The following is a 20,939-nucleotide window of genomic DNA, read 5'->3' on the forward strand; positions in this document are numbered from 1 at the left end:
TGATCCGCAGGTCCTTTATGCACCGACGGTACTATAAATTCACCGCTCGGTTTGCATTTTATTTAAAACATTTTTTTTGTTATTAAAAGTAGACATTGTTAAATGTAATTTCATATGTTATTTGAGTATGAATTTTGACCTTTCAATATTGCATTATTAAATGTTATTATATATATATATATATATATTTTTATTTATGTATGTATATATATATATATATATAATTAATTATAAAAGATTATTATGAAGATTTGAAATAATGGATCTCTCTTTTAATAATCTAAAATATTAATATTAAGCTTGACAATTATGAAGAGATATTAATAATTAATTTAATTAAACTCAGTTTAATTAAGATTAATTATTGAAGTTTTAGGATTGATATTATTGAATTCATTAGAATTGCTAATTGATTATTGCAATTTGATAGAGGTCAATTTTCAAACAATGTTTTTATAAACAAAATTTTATTAGATCAAATAGAAAATTGAGTCTAATTGTTCAAAAGAAACTTTTATCTATGGGTTAGGATAAACATGAAAATTTCTGCACTTGACAATCAAATTGGGAAATGTAAATTGAGACTTTTGCATTTAAGTTGTAAACTTGGCAAAACCAAAACATGTGTTTGCATTGTGTATTCTTTATGCTATCGTTTTGAGTTTTGGGTTGGCTAGTGTTGACCAGTATAGGACGTCTACCAAAGGCTTGGGAGTTATGTGATTGTGATGTCGTGATGATGTTTTAATCTCGATCTTTATAAATCCAACCATGGTTATGTGATGGAATGCTCTATGTATTGTTTGTAATTATTGATTGTTATAGTTGAGATTCTTATGTATGAGATACTTGACTTAACCATTATTTTTGGTCATCGATTAGTTAACCTTGGTTATTTTTTAGTCGCCATGATGGGACTGAAATGTGGATTTATTCTTGATGATGTCATGATGTGACATGTTTGACTCAACCATTTTTGGAGTCTTCGATCAGTATGATTGAGATATATTTTGGTTATTGAGAACCATTGGATACTTTTGATTATCAATGATGCTTCAGTTGCTAATAGAGAGCTGTTGAGATCATGATTTTCTATGGATGCTTGCTCATGGAGATTTGATGCTTTTATGCATATTTGATGATTTTATTATGGATTATCTTTTGTGATTTTGAGATTTATGATTCCATGAGCATTAGGGTAGGATATTTGCATGTAGTGACGAGAAGTGGCTTGCAATTGGGGCCGGGGCCCTAAGAGGTTGCCAGGGTAACTCATTGTAAGTTGGATTAATAAGTGATAACATTCACACCTAATACTAACTGAATGAACCTAAAAAGATAAGTGTTTTTTTCTCACCCATGCCTTGAGTGCTTGTACAAGCTAGGATGGGAGTAGTGAGATGCGTGGTTGTGACCTTGCATTCCGTAGTATGCCTCATCAGTATGAGAGGATACTAGTGGTCGCATGAAATCAGTATGGACCCATGGAGTTTAGCTAACTGCCAGGGTAACTTGTACATGATAATTGTGATGAAAATTTCTTGCTTGCATAGCAGGTTCCTACATGTCATTGTGTGCCTCTGGAGATTAGATGTCAGATTTTTTGTTTGGAACCTTTGAGTTAGTTTGCTTTTAGGATTCCTAGACTTATAGAGTTTTGTGCTATGATTTTGTTAGCCTATTTGGGACTTGAGATTATCTCCTCAGCATGGTGGGAGTCGACCACTTAGGTGCCACATGGTTAGGTGGTAGTGTTTTTCCACTCTTATCATTTGAGATTCATTGAGACATCGTGGCTAATACGTCCTTCATGATGGTGGATATGTATCCTTTTCATTGATGATTAGTGTATGTTAGATGATGTATCTAATGCTTATATTTGCATGTTAGATTACTTTCTACATATGATGTTGTATATGTTAGGAGTGACATTCCTACTATGTTAGTACCGATGATCTCTTCGGTGATTTGGAATGTTATGCACGGAGGGATGGCTAGGATCCACGATGGTCTAATGATGCTATTAACAGATGTGAGGAACTGTGCACTTAGTTTATTATGTTTGATCTTTATGATGGATGTATATGACTTCTATGATGATGTATCATGTGATTATCTCTACTTTGATGTATCATGGATTAGAATAGGATGATGTACCTTATTCTATGTATGTATATTCTTTCAAGCTTGTCATACCCTGTGACATGTACAGTGGATGATTGAGTATTTGAAATGTAATGTATAAACATTGGACTTATCATTATTATTTCATGTGGATGTTGTATTAGATGGATTCATGTATCTAGATGTAATCCAACGTTAAGGGATCCTTAAGAATGTAATCTATTATGTATGTTATATTTACTTTCAGATGGACATTACTATTGCTTCCGTTATTGTGCATAAGATATATGTGGTATCTACTTTCATGTAAAAAAAAAAAGAAAAGGAAGAGCTACTAAACTTAGTGAAATTCTAGGTTAATTCTTTGGATCCCTTGGTGGGGCATTACAAAGTTAATGCCAAGTGCCAACATTATTAGAAAGATCACATATTCGATGGATTTGAGCTGACAAGTTTTTTTTTCCTTGGATTGTGTAAATGAGGTGGAAGATAAGATTGATGAGCTGGTGGCACAAAATTCATGGTAAACCATTTTGAGAAAAATTCAAAGAGGATTGAAGAAGAAGTTTCTAGAAATGATATGGAATGAGGGGTAGATTCATTGAATCCTACCTAATCTATCCTAACCCTAAATTGGAATATGGAGAATGAATGGAAAAGGATCTTAATTCTCTATTTAGAGGGATGGTTGTTTAGAAGCAAAGGTTGTCATGTGCCCTAATTAAGAGTTTGCATTGGCATGTTAAGAAAGAAGGCTTAAGAGTATTGATGCTTGAAGAGTAAGCAAGCTATCTAAGTTGAAATAAATGAAAGGCAAGAAAAATGGAGGACTAAAAAAAAGATCAATAATCTACAAACAGAGTTGTAAGTTGTTATTATATCAAGCCTTACTACTACTCTCTAATAATTGTATTAGTCTAGGGTAAATCCTTTGGATTAAGGTTGACCTAATAGTCATTTGTAAATCCTTTAACTGAGTGACATTCCAAGTGAATGGTCTAAAGTCTTCTAACAAGACTCACTCCTAATAGGGTGATTGAAATCCTTTAATAGGGTAACATTTAACAGTGTGCATTGTAACCTTTAACAAGGTTGGCCTTTTATAGGGTATCACTTTAGAAGAGTGAAAAAGAGCAACATTTTGTTGGTGATTTTTAACAAATTGGATTTCCACATAAATAATTGTGTCAAGTGTGTTATTATATTATTTTTGTTTCATTTTTACATTTTTACAAATTGATTTGATAGTAACCTACAAGTTTTAAGTGACTGCATAAACTTATGGATGCATGCATGATAATAATTTTTTTATGGGTTCACTAAGATGTGAAAAGTTTTATTTATACATCTAGACCTTAGATAATTGATTCACACCCCTCTTAGTTATTCTAAAGAATTACAACATAAAATACTAAATTTATAACATATAATCAAGAATTCAAACTAAAACTTACCTCTATCAACTCCTCCTCTAGATATACTGGTTGTGTGAGCAAAGATACAAAACTCAAACGTCCAACCTCCTACATACTAGGTGTTTCCTATGAGATACAAGAGCCTAGTTTTTAATATCATGGAAATAATTTTTACATTTGTTTATGAAAATAAGGAAAATAAAAAATAAATGATACTTATACATACAATGGGACTCTCGTTGTGAATGGAAATGCCAAAGGGTCTACAATGCTGAATCTACCTGCATTCATCACTAGTAGCCATGCCCTGTACAATAAAGAATGTAATTAAATTTCATAAGCACATATTCTTTACAAGAATGCATCAATATTTAATCACTTTAAAATAACCTAATTACTTTTCCATTTTCAATGGGTTGTGCCTCATCCCTTGCAGTCTACCCCCCACTAATAGGTGGTACCTACAAAAGAAAAGAAAGATTAGAAATCATATATGTTCCAATATCAAATATAAAAAAATGAGAACACAACATAATATATCATAGATGTATCAATTCCAAATGAAATTTCCAAGAGCGTGACATCATTAACCTATTTGAGCTCCTCCTCAATCATCAACTAAGTATGAATGAAGATCACATACATGTATAAGTTAGTATGGGTTAAAATTACTCTATTATAAAGATTAACTTTAAACAACATATGTCATAAAAAAAAAGTGTATAGATGTACCAACATAGAATGATCCCATAGCTTTGCATGCCCCTCCTCTTTCATGTTAGGGTGTGTAGGCTCTCTAGGCATGTCTAGTGTATCATGCTCCTCAAATAGAAGTTGATGCTTAGAAAGATTACCTATGGGACCCATACAAATATTCTTGCATGTTATGGAAGTATGGGGCACACAAACATGTGATGAGCCTGTTGATGATGAACTTGTGCTAGCATCATTAACATAGGGAGGCAACACTAACCTAGCCTAGGATATCAATAAGATACTTAATTTATGGGTGACTCTAATAGTCTGAGAGCTATCTTCTACGGTGATATCATGATGTTGAACTAGAGGATGGGGGAGACATCAATAGGGGGGAAATTTCCATCTTTCTTCCACTAGGAAAATGGTCTATCTTGAGGGAGCTCCTCCTCCTACATCCATGGTGGGCCTCATGCTCTAGTAGTTCACCTTGAGGTCCAACATAAATTTGGCATACTGTTTTCTGATGAAATAGAATGGTACCTCTAAACTACTGTGTGGAGGTTTCTCAAAAACCATCCACCAATGATCCCAAAAATTGAAACACATAGCCTCATTTGTGCACCATTTAATTGATAATTTGATCTTTTTGCGATATACTATTTTACTGGTTTTTGTATCCACAAAAAATTTAACCATATCATCTTAAGTTATGTTTAGGGTTGCAAACTCATCATAGTCTAAACCTTCATCAAACATTGCAGGCATTTTCTCACACTAGTAAAGAGTGAGATTTTGTTCATCAGTAAGTGTTTGAACATTATCCACTATGATGTTTAATGTGGATATCATGAGAGCCCATGAAGGTATAATGTTATATGTTGTTTATAAACCCCTTAGTTTGGTAAGATTTTCTTGTATCAAATCTTCAATTCATGGAGGATTTTGAGGGGGTAGGGGATCATATGGTGGAAAAATTTGAGGGGGTACTAGATCATTTGGTGGAGGGTTTTGAGGAATATTATTTTGTGGCTCAATGTCATCAATATCATTTGGGTCACCCATACCTATTAAATTGGAAAACAACATTTTAAGTTTTTAATTAAAATAAAAAATCAACAATTTCTATTAAAAAAAAGCCTAATTTTAAATAAAATTCTTTCAAAAGAATTATTTTTTTAAAAAAAATAATTACCTCCATTGTATATTTTTTCTCAGTTCTAATACCCAAAATAGAAGCAAAAACCACTGTGGCCACATATGATTTTTTTGCTCTCAAGTTCTTTTTTAAAATCCTAGTCCCATGTTTTGGGTATCTGATCTCATATTAGATACTTGATAAGGTTTGGCCCAACCTTTTTACCTTGGTATTAGGATGGGTAGAAAAAAGTTAGAGTGGATTTTGAAAAGCTTTTAGTTAAAACTCCACTTTTTCAAAATCATGACTTTTTGGCACACCATGATCCTACATGAACCCAAGGAGAGGAAAGATCTCATTTAGTTCAAGATGGATAGAACTCTCATTACTCATGACTAGATTCAGAGGTGTTGTTGTTTTCCCTTTTCTTTTCCTAAAATATAATCATACTATTTTCTTATTATTTTTACTACATAATCTTTCTTAGGTAAATGAGCTTCCCTTTTAGGTCTAAAAAGATGTGGATAGCACATTCCCATTTTGAAAATATTTCTAAGGAGTAGTGGGATATGAAAGTTGATGGCACTACTATGTATAAAGTGATTGAAAATCTAAGTAACTTGAAAAAGTACATTTGAGTTTGGAGTAAGGCTAATTTTGGTGATATTGTTGAAAAAATGAAGGATATTCAAGTTAGTTTAAAATAATGTCAAGTTGTGATCCATATTAATAGATAATCTTCTGAATCTTTTGATAAGGAAAATGATCTCTTGGTCAAATACCATGGCATCATAGCTAGGGAGGATATTCTTTGGAGACAACGATCTCAGTTGACCTGGGGGACAAGAATACCAAATATTTTCATGTTACCAGTGTAAGACACAAGGCTTCTAATTGGATTTCTCATCTCATCCAAAGATTGACCTCGAAGAATCAAAATAAGAACTTGGTGGACATTCCTTCATATTTTGAAATAAAGAAAGTGGTCTTCTCTCTTAAAGGTTACAAACTGGTAGGACCAAATGGCTTCCCTATGTTTGTTTTTTTTAAATCTTGGCATACCATGGGTAAAGATGTCCCTAATGTTATTAAGCATTTCCTTGGAACTTGATTTCCTCTGATAGAGATAAACTCCACCTTGCTTGTTTTGACACCTGATAAAATGGGTGTAGACATGTTGACTAGTTTAGGCTTAATAGTCTTCGTAAATCTTGTTACAAGATTATTTATCAAGTGATAACTTCTAGACTATTAATAATTATTCTTGGGATTATCTCTATCTAGCATTATGGTTTTCTCCCTAGTAGGAACATTTTGGATTCTATCATTGTGGTCCATGAAAATCTTTACTCATTGATCAAATCTAAAAAATGTGGCTTCCATATGAAGATACTAGATCTTCCAAGGGTAGAGTGGAGTAGAATTTTCTTATGAAGGTGCTAGAATCCTTTCATTTTGGTAATTGATGCATTTAGACCACTTAAAAGATGATCTCTAGCCCTCTTTCGATGGTGGTCAATGGTTCTTCTTCTAAGTTCTTTAAGATCACTCTAGGTTTAAGGTGAGGGATCCCATCTCCCTTATAATTTTTTCCATCCTTTCTAATTATTTGGAGAGATTTTTATTAAAGTTGGATTTTGAAGGTTCTATCCATGGCTTCAATCCTTCTTCTCACCCAAGGTCTTCTACCCATGAACAGATTGTAGATGATACCATATTTTATCATGAATGTTGATGATATTCATATAGGGGAGTATTTTAGAATTGTTGGAACATTGGAGAAATTGAAAACATGACAATGTTGTATTCATGACTATGTTTGTCATTGATGTCAACATGTTGACAATATTGGTAGTGCAGAAAATAGAGAATGAGGTTGTATGGATAGAGTATTGAAGATGAGGTCAAGCACAATGGAGGACATGATCTATAGTGTATCTTGATTATGTATTTAAGTTCACATACTGAAAGTTAAAGACTAGTAATAGTTATCTATGATTTACAGAAGATAATTTGCAAACAACATACCTAAGAAGTGGTCTTAGGTGTTTGGATTATATCTCCTAATAGGGATATAATGTGGATGAGAGAAGTTAGACAAAGATAGAAGACAACTAAAAGATAATGTTAGTGAGTGTGGGAGGTTTGAAGTTGCATGTGTGAGAAGTTGTAATTAATGTGAGATGATAGTATTATGTAATTGTGAAAGGATGTAATGTATTGCTTTGTCTTAATGAGGTCCTACTAAAACTAATTGGGAAAGCCTCAAGGCCAATTCAATGAAATATTTTGAGGAAATGGTATAAAGGAAAGTTACTTTCCTTGTGATGAAGTATGCAAGTGATTTTTGAATGCGATAAGAGAAGAATATTGGTAAATGCTAGTAAGTGATCAAAGGGATTATTGTGATGTGAGTTTGTAGATATCGTATTGAGATCTAAGAAGTATTTTGTTGTGGTAGAGGCATGGTAAGAGGACAAAGCCAGTATTTGAGTTGTTGAGGTCAGTTGCACTTATATTATTTTGAAAGGAAAAATATAAAGGCTAGTTGGATAGTGATTTCAGTGGTTTTTTCCCTAAACCTATTTGAACAATGGGTCCATATACCTTATACAACTCCAAATAGGGTTGGCACAACTCATAATAGGGTTGGAATCTCCTAATAGGGATTCAAAGTCTCCTAACATGGACTACTATGTAATAAATGTATTTCATTGGCTCTAACAAAGTCCATCCTCTTACAAGGAACTTTTATTATTAGTACATCATTTTGTGGGTACCATCCCCTCTAGGATTTGCCCTCTAATCAAGTGTTTCCCTAGTTAATATATCTAGTGTTATTGTGTATGTTTATCTTCTTATAGTTAATATTTTTATTGATCACATGTTTAAGGTTTAATATAGTTGATAAAATTTGTATTGATCAAATATTTGATTCACCCCCTCTCCCCACCCCACCCATCTCAGTTATTTTGGTGGATTTTACTTTCTAACACCATTATGATGGGGGAGGCTACTATTTGAGAAGGAAAAAAATTTAAATTTTTCTCTCAATATTTATTCTTTAGCAATGTGTTAATTGATCAATTGGGGTAAATGCTCTATGTTTTCCTTAACACTCCCATCGATCATCAAAATAAGATTTCCAAAATTCTTGGTCATTCTATTTCTCCCATTCTGGGGTCTTACTTGGGTCTTCCTCTCTGCCTTGAAACCTCAATTCTTTCTAGAAAGGCTTACTCAATAAATTTAATTATAAATTGGTTGGTTGGAAAGGGAATTTTCCTAACCAAGATGGAAAGATTACCTTTCTTAAAAAATATTTGCATAACCTTATAACCTATTGCAATGCCTACCCCTAGTTTACTTTTCATATTAGATTGTCAGACTCTTTTAGGCTAGTTTTATGATAATGTTCTATGCTTAGTGGTAATTGGTTACTAGATTTGATTAGATGTTATTTCATAGTAAGTTGATTATATGATGAGTTACTTTGGTACTAGTTATTTCATGTATGCATGATTATTCTTCAATGATGATGATTGTATACATTGATTTCAGTTATATCATGATGATAGTTAGATGGATTATTTATATGTAGTTTCTATAGTTACTTACCCCATACTTGCATGTGTATGGGGTACTTGTATGTTTTACTTTATTTTTTAACATTTCTAATGTGGTTGAGAGAGGGAGTTGTAGTCACTAGCTAGTTAGGTTCTAAACGATGCACCACTCCCTACCATTTTCTATTTAGTTTAGGTTATATGTCTATGTACATGCTCTAATTTTATGCAAATTGCAGGTATTGGGTATCAACCTCCCTGAATTGTTAGGATGACCATGCCCTACCATAACATCTCAATGGTAAGAGGAGAGATAATTCTTGAGTCCAAATCCTAACCTTAAGCTAATTTTCCTAGAAAGTAGGACAAGTATCTGAGTTTTACCTTTCCAAATTCTAATTGTGATATTGCTACCAGGATTTAATTATGTGATTTGAGTCAAAATCATTGACCCATGTTTCATGAGTAGTGATTCAACATGAATCCATCTCTCATGAGAATAAATGGAACACTTAGAACTCATTAGATCTAGGTGATGCTCATAGGGGTGAAGCACTAGGAGTTCCTAGGAGGTCATCCATCCTAGTACTACTCCAGCTTGAGTGCACTTAACTACAAAGTTTCTTCACTAGTTCAACTCAAATCTTGCAACCCCATTTGAAAAACCTCCACCAAGTGTTTTTCCTTATGAACCATTCATTAGAAAGCCCCTTAAGCTCATCAATTGATAAGTAGGAGATAATTTCCATAGCAAGTCAAATTGTGATAATGCTATCAAGATTTAACTATGTGATTTTGAGTTAAACTCATTGACCAATGTTTCATGAATAGTGATTCACCATGAATCCATTTCTCATGAGAATAAATGGAACACTTAGCACTCATTAGATCTAGGTGATGCTCATAGGGGTGAAGCACGGAGACTTCTCGGGAGGTCACCTATCCCAGTACTACTCTAGCCTAAGTGCACTTAACTACAAAGTTTCCTCCCTAGTTGAACCAAAAGCTTGCAACCTCATTTGCAAAAACTTCACCAAGTGTTGTGCCTTATGAAACATTCATTAGAAAGCCCCTTAAGCTCATCAATTTATAAGTAGGAGATAATTTCCACAGAAAGTCAAATTGTGATATTGCTATCAATATTTAACTGTGTGATTTTGAGTCAAACTCATTGACCCATGTTCCATGAGTAGTGATTCAATAGGAATCCATCCCTCATGAGAATAAATAGAACACTTAGCATTTATTGAATCTAGGTGATGTTCATAGGGGTGAAGTACCTAGACTTCCTAGGAGGTCACCCATCCTAGTACTACTCTAGCCTAAGCATGCTTAACTACAAAGTTTGCTCCCTAGTTAAACCCAAAGTTTGCAACCCCATTTACAAAACCTTCACCAAGTGTTGTTCCTTATGAAGCATTCATTAGAAAGCCCCTTTCCAAATTCTTCAAGTGACATGAATTCATGGTTTTGACTCTTTAGTTTGACTTAATATTATGTACTTTATAATGAGTTTTTGTATTTACTTATGTGGGTCTGTTGTGATTTTCAGTTATAATTAAATCAAGTTAAAAGATAATTTAAAGATTTAATTTAATAAAAAATTATAACACAAAATTCAATATTTAATAATATTTAATTAATTGATAAATTAATTAAAATAAAGAATTAAAATTAAATTATTTAATTAAAGTTTTAATTTTGGCATAATTTTATTTATTTAATTTAATAATAATGTATTTAGGAGTTTAATTATTATAATAAACTCTAAATAATATTATTAGTTAAATTAATAAATATTTTATTAAGAACATCTTTTATTTAATAAGAGAGAAAAAGGAATTAATTTAATAAAGTTTATTTTAATTAAATTTCAAAAGGTTGCATAAAAAAAAAGGGTTCCACATGATTACAAAATCAAAGCCCTAATTTGGGGGAAAGCTCTTTATTAGCAAATTAGAGCTCATTTCTCCATACCGAAGTTTCAAAGAACCAATTTATGAGAAGAGAGTTTTCGAATGAAAGGGAAATTGCTTGCCAGCTCTGTGCATTCTTTGTCTAGCATCAAATCTACGAAGGATCTCATGAGTTTTGCATAGTAGTTTCCTCTATGAAATCATTTTGTCTTCTTTGTGATTGATGGATCTATTTCAGAATTTATTTGGGTTGAAACCCTTGTTTAAGAAAAAAATATTCCCATTATTGAATTATTTGTGATTTAATCTGAAACTCTTGTTGTGAATCTATTATTTTTCATTTCAAAAGCATCTGTAAACAAATTTGAGATTGGAAACCTTGTTTGATGAATTTGGAAATTTGTATTTAAATTTGTTAAAATTGGGGTGGGGGTTTGGAAGAGAATACCCTATTTGTTTATAAGTTTGATTGTTTAATCTGGTTTGCTTTACAATGTTTTCTTAAAGGAAGTTCTATATATATATATATATATATATATAATTACCACAATAAAATTACTATGACAATTTTATATAAAATTGGAACTTTTTTATACCAAAATAAAATTGGTTGATTGCATGTGTTGGGGTGGGGGATCTTTTTATGATTTTAATGGTGTAGGATTTTTTTTTTTAAATAAATAGTATTTGGGTGGGCAGGGGTGATGCAGGAGCATCCAGTAGTGTAACGGAAATCCTATATCATCTAAAAATATGCTTAGTGTTAGTTTCTATTTAATGTGTTTTCATTTTTGGATACCCATTTAGGTCAAATAGAGATTCCAAATCTCATAGTTCTACTATTGGTTTTCTGGGTTAGAATTTTTAAGCACATTGGGATACATGCCAATGCAAAAAATGGGTTATTATGTAATTGAGACATAATTATGATGAGTTAAAGGGTTTAATTTGGAGGGATGATTATACTTGTAATTTAAAGCACTCCAGAAAAAGAATCAGGTCAAAAGGTTTTACAGTTTGAAAGTTATTTCAGTTTTTAGTTGCTTGGAGACCTCCTAAGAGCACTTCAAAGTCAAATTTGAGGCACTAAATAGACTCGTATAGGACCAAAAAATAGGGGATGAATAAAGCTCATCCATTGAGCTATAGAGTGCCTAGAGATATTTTTAGAAATGTAAATGGTTTATCAATCGGAGGTACAGATCAAAAGTTATGCCTCCCAGAATTTGGACTTCCATTTCTAGATTTTTCTAATTTCACACCGACTTCTAACATATTTTCTAGAACCTTCTATTTTGGAGATGGATGCCAAATGGAATATTCTAAAAGGTATTCCTAACCTCAAACCTAATTTAGGTTACTTAAGGACATTTTTGGCATTGTAAATGTAGTTTTTGGTATAGTTTGGGATGTTAGGATAAACCACAAACAGAAATATAAACTACATACAAATATAACCAATAACAAAAATAATAGAACACACAGAAATGAACACAAGGCACCAAGATTTAACGTGGTTCACCCAATCCTTGGGCTACATCCACCAAATAGCAAGTCCGATCTTATTACAATCCAGTGATTACAACCTGATTACAATCCGTAATCCCTTACAGCTCAATACCGCCGCAAGAACCAATTTTGTATCACCACATATGAAAAATACCCAACCCTAAGCCCTTTTTATACAAGTATTAAACCACTTTAGGGTTATAACATGTCGGCCATATGTCAGCCATAATATGTCGGCTACCATGTCGGCTACTTCCAAAAAAAATTTATGAAGTATGTACAGTACTTTCCTGATCAATCACCACAATCTAACAATCTCCCACTTGGGGACTGATCAGGCTCCACACTAAACAAAAATCTCCCACTTGGAGACTGATCCTGTAGAAATACAACTACCGCATGGGGCTCCCACTGGATCAAACCACCCTGGACTCTGCTATTCTTTTATTCTCATTTAGTCTAAAAGACCAACTGAAGCTGAAGAGGAGTTCAACTTCTCCCTTGTGACAACCTTTGTCAACATATCTGCTGGATTTTCATTGGTATGTATCTTCTCTAGCTTTAACTGTCCATCCTCCAAAATTGACCGAATGAAATGGTACCGCAACTGTATGTGTTTGGTCTTAGAATGTAGAGCTGAATTCTTAGCAAGATGAATGGCACTCTGACTATCTGTGAACAAAAAATTATCCTTCTGAGGATGTCCCAATTCTTCCAAGAAGAACTGAAGCCATATCATCTCTTTGGCTGCCTCTGTAGCAGCAACATACTCTGCCTCTGTAGTGGAGAGAGCATTAATCTTCTATAGCCTAGAAACCCAACTCACGGCTGCCCCACCAACAGTAAAGACATAACCTGTAGTACTCTGCCTGGTATCAATATCCCCAGCCAAATCTGAGTCAACATAGCCCTGTAAATCAGTAGTAGAGCCCCCAAAGTGTAAACACTTATTGGATGTTCCTCTCAAATATCTGAGAATCCACTTGACAACATTCCAATGCTCAAAACCTGGATGACTCATATACCTGCTAACGACTCCCACTGCATGTGCAATATCTGGCCTAGTGCATACCATAGCATACATCAAACTTCCTACAGCTGAAGCATAGGGTACCTTGGACATCTTATCCTCCTCTTCCTGTGTCTTGGGACACATCTCCTTAGTCAATTTCAAATGACCAGGTAAAGGTGTGCTAACAGCTTTAGCATTCTCCATAGAGAAATGTTGCAACACCTTCTCAACATAATCAGCTTGAGATAGCGTCAATGTTCTGTTCTTCCTATCTCTACAAATCTTCATACCAAGGATTTGTTTTGCTGCCCCCAAATCCTTCATAGCAAATGCATGTGCTAACTGGCATTTTAGCCCCTTAATATGATGCATGTTAGACCCAGCTATAAGCATATCATCAACATATAGACATAAAATAATGTAGCTATCATCATCCAACCTCTTAAAATAAACACAGTAATTTGAATGACACCTGTTATATCCATGCTCATGCATAAAACTGTCAAGTTTCAGATACCATTGCTGAGGTGCTTGCTTCAGGCCATATAAACTTTTCTTCAATTTGCAGACTAAGTTCTCCTTACCTTTGACCTCAAAACCCTGTGGCTGAGCCATATATATTTCTTCATCCAAATCACCATGAAGAAAGGCTGTTTTAACATCCATCTGCTCTAAATGCAAATCTTCAGTAGCCACAAGACTTAAAACAGTACGAATAGAAGTCATTTTAACAACAGGAGAAAATATCTCATCAAAATCAATTCCCTTTTTCTGTGCAAATCCTTTTACAACTAACCTGGCCTTAAATCTTGTCTTACCTCCTTCCTCTTCTTTCAACCTGTAAACCCATTTATTCTGTAAAGCCTTTTTACCTGCAGGCAACTTGCACAAATCCCATGTCTTATTTTTCAGCAAAGAGTCCATTTCATCTTTCATTGCAGACTCCCACCGAATCTTAGTATCCACCTGCACAGCTTCATCATAACTTTCAGGTTCACCAGCATCAGTAAGTAAAATAGAATACAAAGAGGGAGAAAACCTTTGTGGAGGTCTAATTGGCCTTGTTGACCGTCTAACATTCACTAGTGTGTGTGGTATTTGTTATTGCAGTTGTTGCACATCATGAGGAATGGCTGGAACATCAGCTTTTGGAGTATCATCCAGCACTACATAATCATCTTCTTTCTTCTCATGTTGCTGCAACAGATCTTTGTACAACACTTTTTCATTGAATATGACATCCCGACTTCTTATAATTTTATGATTTTCAAAATCCCAAAGCCTATAGCCAAATTCATTAATGCCATATCCAACAAAGACACATTTCTTTGATTTAGCTTCTAGCTTGGTTCTATTTTCAGAGTCTATATGAGCAAAAGCTTCACAACCGAAGGTCTTGAGAAAAGAATAACTCACCTTCTTACCAGTCCATGCTTCCTCTGGAATACCATAGCCCAAAGGAGTAGAGGGACCTCTATTAATCAAATATACTACAGTATTGACAGCCTCCACCCACATGTGTAAGGGCAACCCAACATGCAACCTCATGCTCCTTGCGCGCTCCATTATAGTCCTGTTCATGCGTTCAGCCACTCCATTTCCCTGTGGAGTCCTTGGAACAGTTTTTGGTCTACGAATACCATTAGTGGAGCAATAATCTTCAAATTCATGACTGCAATACTCACCACCATTATCAGATCTGAGACATTTTAATTTCTTACCAGTCTCATTTTCAACCAAGCATTTCCATTTCTTAAAAGTTTGAAATACATCATATTTTTGTCTAAGGAAATAAACCCATACTTTTCTAGTTGCGTCATCAATAAATGTAACATAATAATGAGAGCCACCAAGGGAAGATACCTGAGCCGGTCCCCATACATCTGTATGCACAAGCTCTAATTTCTCCTTTTTGTTTTCCTTCCCTATCTTTACAAAACTCACTCTCTTTTGTTTTCCATACACACAACTTTCATAGAAATCCATATTCACACATTTTAGACCTGGTAAAACTTTCCTTGAATGAAGTACTTTCATACCTTTCTCACTCATGTGCCCAATTCTATTGTGCCATAGCGCTGTATCAGAATCTACAACAGCTATTTGTTCTCCTTGCTCAACTGAAGTAATTGTTCCTGAATATTCATTTTTCTCTGAAACAATCAAAGTAGAAGGAACAATATGACCTGTACAAAGATATAAGGTGCCTACTTTCACACCTTTTGCTACTACAAGGGAACCTTTTGAAACCTTCCAATTTTTATCATTAAAAGTAATTACACAACCCTCATCACCAAGTTGCCCTGCTGAAATTAAATTCCTACTTAGCTTTGGAACATGTCTTACCTCATGTAGTAGCCAATGATTCCCATTCTGCAACTTAATCTTAATTTTTCCCTTTCCAACAATCTGACAGGGTTCATTATCCCCCAAATAAACAAGCCCAAAATCCCCTTGGACATAATCAATGAAATAACCTCTGTGAGGTGTAGCATGAAAAGAAGCACCAGAATCTAAAACCCATGAATCATCAACACTCTCTAAAGATAGAAGCAAAGCATCCTCTTCAGATTTATTACTTACCACATTTGCCTCTTTGTCTCCATCTGATTTATCTCCTTCATTTTTCTTTCAAGTCCAGCAATCTTTCTTTTTGTGCCTTGGTTTCCCACAGTACCAGCAATCATTTGGTCCTCTCGATTGAGACCTCCTCCCCTTTGACTTTCCTCTTGATTTCCCACGATTTCCAGAGTTACTTCCTCTTTTAGTCGTTCTGCCCCTGCTTTGTGCATTTAAAGCACTTCCTAATGTAGATCCACCTAATGATTTTCTACGAGTTTCCTCACTTAAAATAACACTGATCACATCATCATATTTTAGGGTACTTGATCCAGGAACAGAATTACTCACCGCCATTACCAAGCCATTCCAGCTTTCAGGCAAAGAACACAAAATCAAGAGAGCCCTAATTTCTTCATCAAAATTGATACCCACAGAAGATAATTGACTAGTAATAGTATTAAACTCATTTAAATGATCTACAACAGATCCACCTTCTGCCATTTTCATATTAAATAAACGCTTCATGAGAAATACCTTATTTGAAGCGGAGGGCTTTTCATACAGTGTCGCTAGGGTTTTCATCAAACCTTCTGTCGTCTTTGCTTTTGTAATATTAAATGCCACCGATGGTGCCAAGCATAACCGAATGCTGCCGAGTACCTTTCTGTCCAAAAGATCCCATTCAGCCTCTGACATAGTTCCCTTCCAACGGCTTCCATAAATCCTTCTGATATAAATAGTCTTCCATTTGCATCTTCCATAACTAGAAGTTCTGCCCATTAAACCTATCAACCCTCAGCTTACCATCATCTGCCATTGCTCCCACTCAACTGTGAGACTCCCACTTAACCGTGAGACTTTCCTGCAGAGGATAACTGAAAAACAACTAGGCTCTGATACCACTTGTTAGGATAAACCACGGACAGAAATATAAACTACATGCAAATATAACCAATAACAAAAATAATAGAACACACAGAAATGAACACAAGGCACCAAGATTTAACGTGGTTCACCCAATCCCTGGGCTACGTCCACCAAACAGCAAGTCGGATCTTATTACAATCCAGTGATTACAACTTGATTATAATCCATAATCCCTTACAGCTCAATACCGCCGCAAGAACCAATTTCGTATCACCACATATGAAAAATACCCAACCCTAAGCCCTTTTTATACAAGTATTAAACCGCTTTAGGGTTATAACATGTCGGCCATATGTCGGCCATAATATGTCGGCTACCATGTCGGCTACTTCCAAAAAAAAATTATGAAGTATGTACAGTACTTTCCTGATCAGTCACCACAATCTAACATGGGAGAAGGTACTGGAAGAGGGTTTTCCTCTAGAATTAGGCAACAATGTAAGCCCCTAGGGCACATCATTGGTTTTGTTTTGATTGTAATGAATGTAATATCATATCACTTCTAATAATAATATTCCCCTTTTCCTATTATGGTCATTTTGGTCTTGGATTGTGCACTCATCAAGTGGTATTAGAGTGGATTTTACTTAGTGTATAGACAAAGTGTTGATGGTGAGGCAATTTGCACCAAGACTATGTGGTTGTGGGTTTTGATATAGCAAGAAGATGCCTCCACAAAGAGAACATGGTGGAAGGTCTGAAGTTTCTCCTCTTGAGGTCAGAGCCCTCCAGAGACAAGTTTAGGCATTTCAAGAGGAGATCTATAAAGGGATGAATATTGTTGTAGGTGACAAAAGTGAGGAGGAAAATGAAGAAGAAGGAAATTTTGGGCAAGATGGGGAATAAGATAGAGAATTCCTAAACCAAGTAGAGGAGAAGATTTTTAGGGCCATTGCCAAGCTTGGTAAAAGACCTAAAATTGACATCAACATATTTTTGGGAAATCTAAACCTAGATGAGATGATTGATTGGAACAATGAGCTAGTGGAATATTTTGAGTATGAGGATATCAAGGACCCTGATAGGGTTAAGTTTGCGAAAGCCAAAATCTTGTGGCAAGAGATCTAGTTGGAAAGAAATAGAAGAGGAAAGGATAAAATTGCAAGATGGGATTGCATGGTGGAAAAACTAAAGAAACAATTCATTCCTCTTGATTACGAGCTTGATTTTTTCAAGAAGAAGCAAGGGTTAAAGTAAGCAAAAAAAACTATCTAAGAATATACAGAGGAATTTTACCAAGTCCTTATTATGGTGAGGCATGTAGAATTAAATAAGGAGAAGATTGCCCATTACCTTAATGGGATAAGACCTAGCATCTAGGAGGAGTTAAGTCTAGTTAGAATGACTAGCATTGAAGAGGCATACTAGTTTGCCTTGAGAGTTGAGGATAAGCTAAACAAAAACTTTAATGGAAGGCAAAGAGGGTGTAATCAAGGAGGAAGGGGTGGTGGCAAGTCATTTGGAGGCCAAAATGAGAACCAAAATAAAAATGAAGATGTGTGTACTAGTCAAAACTAGAGGAACGAGGGTTTCAACTGCTCCTGTGATCAAAACTTTGGAGATCAAAGAGGAAGAGGTAGAGGATGCAGACAAGTTTCAAGAAGAGGAGGCTTCTTTGGTACCTATTTTCATTACAATAAAGAAGGTCATCGTGCCTATGAATGTCATCAATGCCAAGGAAGGATAGATAGGAGAGCTGATGGTCAAGAAAGGGTTGCTCATGTGGATAATGATGCACAATCATCACATTCAAAGGATACAAAAAGAGGAGAGGTTCTAGTTAATCAAATGGTCTTATTGACTAGTGAGACTTAACCTAGACAAAGGAGGAGTTTGTTTCATACCATGTGCAAGTGTAAGGTTAAATGTTGTGATGTGATTATTGATGGTGGAAGCACTGGCAACTTGGTGTTAGAGGAGATGGTCTCAAATCTAAAGCTCAAGAGGGAGATATACCCCCAACCCTATCAAATTTTTTGGATGCAAGATGATCATAAAGTCCTAGTTAGTGAGCAATGTTTGGTAAAGTTCAAGATTGGAAATTACCATATGATGCTTTCTATGACATCATCCCAATGGATGTCTTCTATGTACTATTAGGAAGGCCATGATAGTTTGATAGACATGCTATACATGATGGTCATGCAAATACATAATCTTTGAAAGGGATGGAGTTCAGCACAAATTTAAGCCCTTAATAAAGAAGGATGAAAAGGTATACAGTAGTGCTAGGGCATGTCTTGTTGATGGTAGAAAATTTCTAGATGGCATGAACCATTAACATATGTGTTATGCTTTAATTCCTAGAAAGGATAAGGAAGGTGATGCACAACACCAAGGCACTTGGTTTATATTTTGTTTTTCATGTTTTTTTTCACCTACTTAGGCTAGAATAAATAAATTTTGGGTGAAAAGTCCATGGTTTTCAAAGAAAGACACCATTTTGTATGCTTAAGGCACTGTATGCAATTTATAAGCAAAAGTTGCTCATTACGAAAATTTAGGATTTTTAATGTTTTTAGTCAAGAAATCCTAGGATTACATATTTTTAGTTGATTTTAGGTATTTTGGAACCCTTTCTAAGTCCTAGAAGTGGAATCAATGAAAAATTGCACTTTTTGTGCAAAGATGCATTGTTGAAAGTTGTGAAAGTTGCTCAAAATTGTAACTTAGTGGGAAAAGGGTTATAAATATTACAATATTGGTTGTAACCATTAAAATAGATATAGGAGAGATATATACCTCATTTGTGTGGTTTAGAGGGCATCAATGTAGGGATTAGAAGAAGTTGTAAAGAAGAAAATTTAGTTTTGAAGTCATTTTTAATGTTGTTTGTAGGCTCCACAAATTGTATAGACTGTCATACTAGATTTGATGGATGTTTGAGATAGAGCTTTGAATCAGCTTTATTTTTCTTCTAGTCTCATTTTTCTACATGTTTTCTAACTCAAGCTATTGCATTTTTAGTGAAATTAGGTTTTTAGGACAACATTTTGGTGCACACAACAAAATGGGCCTCTAACTGCAATTTCCTTGGTTGGAATTTCATGGACACTTGGGAAATGGTAGTTAGTAGGGGCCTTTTGAAGATTGCAAGGTTTCAAAACTAGAGGATGTGTTTTTTGGATTTTCCAATCAAGCCCTAGGTCAAGTACCATGAAGAATTTGACCTCTTATAGTGTGTTGATTTGTGAATGGTAGAAGTTTGGGACTTGATGAAGGGATAAGCATTTGGAAATAAGTTATTTTAGTGTTTTTTATCATTCCTGAGTATTGATTTCATTTCCATGACCCCATTTCCTATTGGTTATTTTGTAAACCAAGCCTAACTTGATCACTTAGGTCTGTATTGCTTTGTGAAGAAAAGGGAATGCTGGAGTGGAGCTAGAATTTGGTGCTTCGAGGTTTAAAGTAACTTTGGAAAGGGTATTCAAAAACCTAAAAAAATTTGGATCTTGTTTGACAGTTTGTAAAGTTAGATCCAAAAAGTCATTTCAGGAGGACTAAAAGGGACTTACAGGGCTACTAGGCCAAATCAAGGTTTAAGGCTTTGAGAAAACATATGATTCAAACTAGTGGTGTAGTTTGTGTTAAATAGGCTCTATAAGACCATTTAATATCTTAGAAACCTTGGGAAAAACTTCTAGGGTGTTTTCCTAGTATTGACCCAAATGTGGGAGATTGGTACAAAACCCATAAAGTGGGCAAGTTTGGTTCTTTGTCCTTGGATTCTTGGTGAAGTTGGAGATCATGTTTCTTTGATCCATTGGAGGATTGGAGTTTTCCAAAACCTTTGTAATAATGTTAAAGATTCGATAGCTAGTTGGTTGATTTCAAGAGTGGGAAGCCCATTTGAACCTTCTTAGTTGTGCTCTCTACATTAGGTTGTACCAAAGCCACGAAGTATCTTTTGGGAGAGAAAAATGGAAGAAGGTGAAGATATCCCTTTGAGGATAACCAACATTATGTTGGAAAAAATAGTGAAAGAACAAATGGCTAAGAGTAGGGTAGTTAGAGAGGAGAATAGAATAATGAGAAGAGAAATTGATAAGTTGAAAGGGCAAGTATGGAGAG

The sequence above is a fragment of the Cupressus sempervirens genome, chromosome 7 (assembly GCF_028749045.1).
Source record: "Cupressus sempervirens isolate cs-2001-9-10 chromosome 7, ASM2874904v1, whole genome shotgun sequence".
Taxonomy (NCBI): domain Eukaryota; kingdom Viridiplantae; phylum Streptophyta; class Pinopsida; order Cupressales; family Cupressaceae; genus Cupressus; species Cupressus sempervirens.